Below are 6227 nucleotides of genomic sequence, written 5' to 3'. Positions count from 1 at the left end.
CCCTGAAGGTGCTGAATCACTCCCTCTTCCCTGAAGGTGCTGACTCTCTCTCTCTCCCTGAAGGTGCTGACTCTCTCTCTCTCTCTCTCCTGAAGGTGCTGACTCTCTCTCTCCCTGAAGGTGCTGACTCTCTCTCTCTCTCTCCCGAAGGTGCTGACTCTCCCTCTCTCCCTGAAGGTGCTGACTCTCTCTCTCTCCCTGAAGGTGCTGACTCTCACTTTCTCCCTGAAGGTCCTGACTCTCTCTCTGTCCCTGAGGGTGCTGACTCTCTCTCTCTCTCTTCCCTGAAGGTGCTGACTTTCTCTCTCCCTGAAGGTGCTGACTCTCTCTCTCTCTTCCCTGAAGGTGCTGACTCTCTCTCTCTCTTCCCTGAAGGTGCTGACTCTCTCTCTCTCTCCCGAAGGTGCTGACTCTCCCTCTCTCCCTGAAGGTGCTGACTCTCTCTCTCTCCCTGAAGGTGCTGACTCTCTCTCTCCCTGAAGGTGCTGACTCTCTCTCTCCCTGAAGGTGCTGACTCTCTCTCTCCCTGAAGGTGCTGACTCTCTCTTTCTCCCTGAAGGTCCTGACTCTCTCTCTGCCCCTGAGGGTGCTGACTCCCTCTCTCTCTCTTCCCTGAAGGTGCTAACTCTCTCTCTCCTGAAGGTGCTGACTCTCTCTCTGTCCCTGAAGGTGCTGACTCTCTCTCTCTCTCCCCTGAGTGCTGACTCTCTCTCTCGCCTGAAGGCACTGACTCTCTCTCTCTCTCTCTCCCCTGAAGGTGCTGACTCTCTCTCTCCTGAAGGCACTGACTCTCTCTCTCTCTCTCTCCCCTGAAGGTCCTGACTCTCTCTCTCTTCCCTGAAGGTGCTGACTCTCTCCCTGAAGGTGCTGACTCTCTCTCTCTCTCCTGAAGGTGCTGACTCTCTCTCCCTGAAGGCACTGACTCTCTCTCTCCCTGAAGGTGCTGACTCTCTCTCTCTCTCCCCTGAAGTTCCTGACTCTCTCTCTCTCTCTGAAGGTGCTGACTCTCTCCCTGAAGGTGCTGACTCTCTCTCTCTCCTGAAGGCACTGACTCTCTCTCTCTCTCTCTCTCTCCCCGAAGGTGCTGACTCTCTCTCTCCCTGAAGGTGCTGACTCCCTCTCTCCCTGAAGGTGCTGACTCCCTCTCTCTCCCTGAAGGTGCTGACTCTCTCTCCTGAAGGTGCTGACTCTCTCTCTGTACCTGAAGGTGCTGACTCTCACTCTGTCCCTGAAGGTGCTGACTCTCACTCTGTCCCTGAAGGTGCTGACTCTCTCTCTATCTCTGAAGGCGCTGACTCTCTCTCAGTCCCTGAAGGTGCTGACTCTCTCTCTCTCCCTGAAGGTGCTGACTCTCTCGGTCCCTGAAGGTGCTGACTCTCTCTCTCTTTCCCTGAAGGTGCTGACTCTCTGTCCCTGAAGGTGCTGACTCTCTCTCTCTTTCCCTGAAGGTGCTGACTCTCTCGGTCCCTGAAGGTGCTGAATCTCTCTCTCGCTGAAGGTGCTGACTCTCTCTCTCTCCTGAAGAAGTTGACACTCTCACTCTCTCTCTATGAAGGTGCTGACTCTCTCTCTCTCCCTGAAGGTGCTGACTCTCTCTCTGTCCCTGAAGGTGCTGACTCTCTCTCTCTCGCTGAAGGTGCTGACTCTCTCTCTGTCCCTGAAGGTGCTGAATCTCTGTCTCTCTCTCTCGCTGAAGGTGCTGACTCTCTCTCTCTCGCTGAAGGTGCTGTCTCTCTCTCTCTCTTCCCTGAAGGTGCTGAATCTCTCTCTCTCTCTCGCTGAAGGTGCTGACTCTCTCTCTGTCCCTGAAGGTGCTGAATCTCTGTCTCTCTCTCTCCGCTGAAGGTGCTGACTCTCTCTCTCTCTCCCTGAAGGTGTTGACTCTCACTGTCTCTCTGTCCCTGAAGGTGCTGACTCTCTCTCTCTGTCCCTGAAGGTGCTGACTCTCTCTCTCTCCTGAAGGTGCTGACTCTCTCTCTCTCCCTGAAGGTGCTGACTCTCTCTCTCTCTCCCTGAAGGTGCTGACTCTCTCTCTCTCCCCTGAAGGTGCTGACTCTCTCTCTCTCTCCCCTGAAGGTGCTGACTCTCTCTCTCCCTCCCCTGAAGGTGCTGACTCTCTCTCTCTCCCCTGAAGGTGCTGACTCTCTCTCTCTCCCCTGAAGGTGCTGACTCTCTCTCTCTCCCCTGAAGGTGCTGACTCTCTCTCTCTCTCCCCTGAAGGTGCTGACTCTCTCTCTCCCCTGAAGGTGCTGACTCTCTCTCTCTCCTCCCCTGAAGGTGCTGACTCTCTCTCTCTCCCCTGAATGTGCTGACTCTCTCTCTCCTCTCCCCGAAGGTGCTGCCTCTCTCTCTCTCTCCCCTGAAGGTGCTGACTCTCTCTCTCTCTCCCCTGAAGGTGCTGACTCTCTCTCTCTCCCCTGAAGGTGCTGACTCTCTCTCTCTCTCTCTCCCTGAAGGTGCTGACTCTCTCTCTCTCCCCGAAGGTGCTGACTCTCTCTTTCTCCCCGAAGGTGCTGATTCTCTCTCTCCTGAAGGTGCTGACTTTCTCTCTCTTCCCTGAAGGTGCTGACTCTCTCTCTCTCCGGAAGGTGCTGACTCTCTCTCTCTCCCTGAAGGTGCTGACTCTCTCTCTCTCCTGAAGGTGCTGACTCTCTCTCTCTTCCCTGAAGGTGCTGACTCTCTCTCTCTCCGGAAGGTGCTGACTCTCTCTCTCTCCCTGAAGGTGCTGACTCTCTCTCTCTCCGGAAGGTGCTGACTCTCTCTCTCTCCCTGAAGGTGCTGACTCTCTCTCTCTCCGGAAGGTGCTGACTCTCTCTCTCTCCCTGAAGGTGCTGACTCTCTCTCTCTCTCCCTGAAGGTGCTGACTCTCTCTCTCTCTCTCCTGAAGGTGCTGACTCTCTCTCTCTGTCCCTGAAGGTGCTGACTCTCTCTCTCTCCCTGAAGGTGCTGACTCTCTCTCTCCTGAAGGTGCTGACTCTCTCTCTCTCTCCCCTGAAGGTGCTGACTCTCTCTCTCTCTCCCCTGAAGGTGCTGACTCTCTCTCTCTCTCCCCTGAAGGTGCTGACTCTCTCTCTCTCTCCCCTGAAGGTGCTGACTCTCTCTCTCTCTCCCCCTGAAGGTGCTGACTCTCTCTCTCTCCCCCCTGAAGGTGCTGACTCTCTCTCTCTCCCCTGAAGGTGCTGACTCTCTCTCTCCCTCCCCTGAAGGTGCTGACTCTCTCTCTCCTCCCTGAAGGTGCTGACTCTCTCTCTCCCTCCCTGAAGGTGCTGACTCTGGCTCTCTCTCTCTCTCCCCCTGAAGGTGCTGACTCTCTCTCTCTCCCTGAAGGTGCTGACTCTCTCTCTCTCTCCCCTGAAGGTGCTGACTCTCTCTCTCCTCCCCTGAAGGTGCTGACTCTCTCTCTCTCCCTGAAGGTGCTGACTCTCTCTCTCTCTCCCCTGAATGGTGCTGACTCTCTCTCTCTCCCCTGAAGGTGCTGACTCTCTCTCTCTCTCTCCCTGAAGGTGCTGACTCTCTCTCTCTCCCTGAAGGTGCTGACTCTCTCTCTCCTGAAGGTGCTGACTCCCTCTCTCTCCCTGAAGGTGCTGACTCTCTCTCTCTCCCTGAAGGTGCTGACTCTCTCTCTCTCCCTGAAGGTGCTGACTCTCTCTCTCTCCCTGAAGGTGCTGACTCTCTCTCTCTCCCTGAAGGTGCTGACTCTCTCTCTCCCTGAAGGTGCTGAATCTCTTCCCTGAAGGTGCTGACTCTCTCTCTCTCTCCTGAAGGTGCTGACTCTCTCTCTCTCGCTGAAGGTGCTGATCCTCTCTCTCTCTCCCTGAAGGTGCTGACTCTCTCTCTCTCCCTGAAGGTGCTGACTCTCTCTCTCCTGAAGGTGCTGACTCCCTCTCTCTCCCTGAAGGTGCTGACTCTCTCTCTCTCCCTGAAGGTGCTGACTCTCTCTCTCTCCCTGAAGGTGCTGACTCTCTCTCTCTCTCTCTTGAAGGTGCTGACTCCCTCTCTCTCCCCGAAGGTGCCGACTCTCTCTCTCCTGAAGGTGCTGACTCTCTCTCTCTGAAAGTGCTGACTCTCTCTCTCTCCCCGAAGGTGCTGACTCCCTCTCTCTCTCTCTCTCCCTGAAGGTGCTGAATCACTCCCTCTTCCCTGAAGGTGCTGACTCTCTCTCTCTCCCTGAAGGTGCTGACTCTCTCTCTCTCTCTCTCCTGAAGGTGCTGACTCTCTCTCTCCCTGAAGGTGCTGACTCTCTCTCTCTCTCTCCCGAAGGTGCTGACTCTCCCTCTCTCCCTGAAGGTGCTGACTCTCTCTCTCTCCCTGAAGGTGCTGACTCTCACTTTCTCCCTGAAGGTCCTGACTCTCTCTCTGTCCCTGAGGGTGCTGACTCTCTCTCTCTCTCTTCCCTGAAGGTGCTGACTCTCTCTCTCCCTGAAGGTGCTGACTCTCTCTCTCTCTTCCCTGAAGGTGCTGACTCTCTCTCTCTCTTCCCTGAAGGTGCTGACTCTCTCTCTCTCTCCCGAAGTGCTGGACTCCTCTCTCCCTGAAGGTGCTGACTCTCTCTCTCTTCCCCTGAAGGTGCTGACCTTCTCTCTCTCCCTGAAGGTGCTGACTCTCTCTCTCCCTGAAGGTGCTGACTCTCTCTCTCCCGGAAGGTGCTGACTCTCTCTTCTCCCTGAAGGTCTGACTCTCTCTCTCGCCCCTGAGGGTGCTGCACTCCTCTCTCTCTCTGCTCCTGAAGGTGCTAACTCTCTCTCCTCCTGAAGGTGGCTGACTCTCTCTCTCCCCTGAAGGTGCTGACTCTCTCTCTCTCTCCCCTGAGTGCTGACTCTCTCTCTCGCCTGAAGGCACTGACTCTCTCTCTCTCTCTCTCCCCTGAAGTGCTGACTCTCTCTCTCCTGAAGGCACTGACTCTCTCTCTCCTCTCTCTCCCCTGAAGGTCCTGACTCTCTCTCTCTTCCCTGAAGGTGGCTGCCTCTCTCCCTGAAGGTGCTGACTCTCTCTCTCTCTCCTGAAGGTGATGACTCTCTCTCCCTGAAGGCACTGACTCTCTCTCTCCCTGAAGGTGCTGACTCTCTCTCTCTCTCCCCTGAAGTTCCTACTCTCTCTCTCTCTCTGAAGGTGCTGAACTCTCTCCCTGAAGGTGCTGACTCTCTCTCTCTCCTGAAGGCACTGACTCTCTCTCCTCTCTCTCTCTCTCCCCGAAGGTGCTGACTCTCTCTCTCCCCTGAAGGTGCTGACTCTCTCTCTCCCTGAAGGTGCTGACTCCCTCTCTCTCCCCGAAGGTGCCGACTCTCTCTCCTGAAGGTGCTGACTCTCTCTCTCTCCTGAAGGTGCTGACTCTCTCTCTGTCCCTGAAGGTGCTGACTCTCACTCTGTCCCTGAAGGTGCTGACTCTCTCTCTATCTCTGAAGGCGCTGACTCTCTCTCAGTCCCTGAAGGTGCTGACTCTCTCTCTCTCCCTGAAGGTGCTGACTCTCTCGGTCCCTGAAGGTGCTGACTCTCTCTCTCTTTCCCTGAAGGTGCTGACTCTCTGTCCCTGAAGGTGCTGACTCTCTCTCTCTTTCCCTGAAGGTGCTGACTCTCTCGGTCCCTGAAGGTGCTGAATCTCTCTCTCGCTGAAGGTGCTGACTCTCTCTCTCTCCTGAAGAAGTTGACACTCTCACTCTCTCTCTATGAAGGTGCTGACTCTCTCTCTCTCCCTGAAGGTGCTGACTCTCTCTCTGTCCCTGAAGGTGCTGACTCTCTCTCTCTCGCTGAAGGTGCTGACTCTCTCTCTGTCCCTGAAGGTGCTGAATCTCTGTCTCTCTCTCTCGCTGAAGGTGCTGACTCTCTCTCTCTCGCTGAAGGTGCTGTCTCTCTCTCTCTCTTCCCTGAAGGTGCTGAATCTCTCTCTCTCTCTCGCTGAAGGTGCTGACTCTCTCTCTGTCCCTGAAGGTGCTGAATCTCTGTCTCTCTCTCTCGCTGAAGGTGCTGACTCTCTCTCTCTCCCTGAAGGTGTTGACTCTCACTGTCTCTCTGTCCCTGAAGGTGCTGACTCTCTCTCTCTGTCCCTGAAGGTGCTGACTCTCTCTCTCTCGCTGAAGGTGCTGACTCTCTCTCTGTCCTGAAGGTGCTGACTCTCTCTCTCTCGCTGAAGGTGCTGTCTCTCTCTCTCTCTCTCCTGAAGGTGCTGACTCTCTCTCTCTCCCTGAAGGTGCTGACTCTCTCTCTCTCCCTGAAGGTGCTGACTCTCTCTC

Source organism: Scyliorhinus canicula, chromosome 20, assembly GCF_902713615.1.
Source record: "Scyliorhinus canicula chromosome 20, sScyCan1.1, whole genome shotgun sequence".
NCBI lineage: Eukaryota > Metazoa > Chordata > Chondrichthyes > Carcharhiniformes > Scyliorhinidae > Scyliorhinus > Scyliorhinus canicula.
This window is presented reverse-complemented; position numbering follows the sequence as displayed.